Source organism: Mobula birostris, chromosome 13, assembly GCF_030028105.1.
Source record: "Mobula birostris isolate sMobBir1 chromosome 13, sMobBir1.hap1, whole genome shotgun sequence".
In the NCBI taxonomy this organism is placed as follows: Eukaryota; Metazoa; Chordata; class Chondrichthyes; order Myliobatiformes; family Myliobatidae; genus Mobula; species Mobula birostris.
This window is the reverse complement of record NC_092382.1, coordinates 35426040-35426809: the sequence shown is the minus strand read 5'-3', so window position 1 is coordinate 35426809 and position 770 is coordinate 35426040. Positions and strand designations below refer to the sequence as shown.

The 770-nt window shown below is 45.7% G+C and overlaps 1 pseudogene; it reads left to right on the top strand.

The window, feature by feature from the left end:
• The first annotated feature begins 303 nt into the window (after window positions 1–303).
• On the top strand, window positions 304–522 carry LOC140208739 (U2 spliceosomal RNA; annotated as a pseudogene).
• Window positions 523–770: the final 248 nt, after the last annotated feature.

Below are 770 nucleotides of genomic sequence, written 5' to 3'. Positions count from 1 at the left end.
GAACGCCTTTGACCACAGGGCCATCAGGCAGTGGTCGGCACGTAATGTCCTGCAGGCACTGCAGGAGAAGGACGTGATGGACACAGTGGGGTGGTTCCCTGAGCAGACTGTCCAGTTCATCTGGCAAAATGTCTCATCGCCAGACCTCACCAACAGGCACCAAGACCTCGCCTGGCTGGCGGTGAGAGGGGCCCTCCCAGTCAGAGCCCTCTTAAAGGTTTTGTTCTTGACTAAGGTTTAAGAGTCAACGCATGATTTAATGTAAATAACTTTATTTATTGTAGAAGGACTCAGAGTGAACAAATGACTTTTTTTGCAAATAATTTTATTTTGTAATATTTCTGAATGAAGTATATTGTTCCAGAAAAAAAATCACTTATCAGTTTAATATCTGATACGTCCCTTATGTGGGGACCATATATTAAATTGATTTTTGGAACAGGGAGATGGAATAGGGGCTTGCTCCGTCCACTCCGCGCATCGACCCGGTATTGCAGCTCCTCCGGGAATGATGCACCTCCCCTCGGGGAGATTAAACAACAAATAAAGAGAAGAATTCAGTTATCCGTACGCATTAAGCTTCTTAGGCTTTTTCCCTATTTCTTCGTTGTACTTTTACAGGTAGTGTTAATGGTAAGACTCTTGGCAGTGTGCAGGATCAGAGGGCTCTTGAGGTCCGAGTCCATAGGACGCTCAAAGCACCTGCGCAGGTTGACTCTGTGGTTAAGAAGGTGTGCGGTATATTGGCCTTCATCATTCGTGGGATTGAA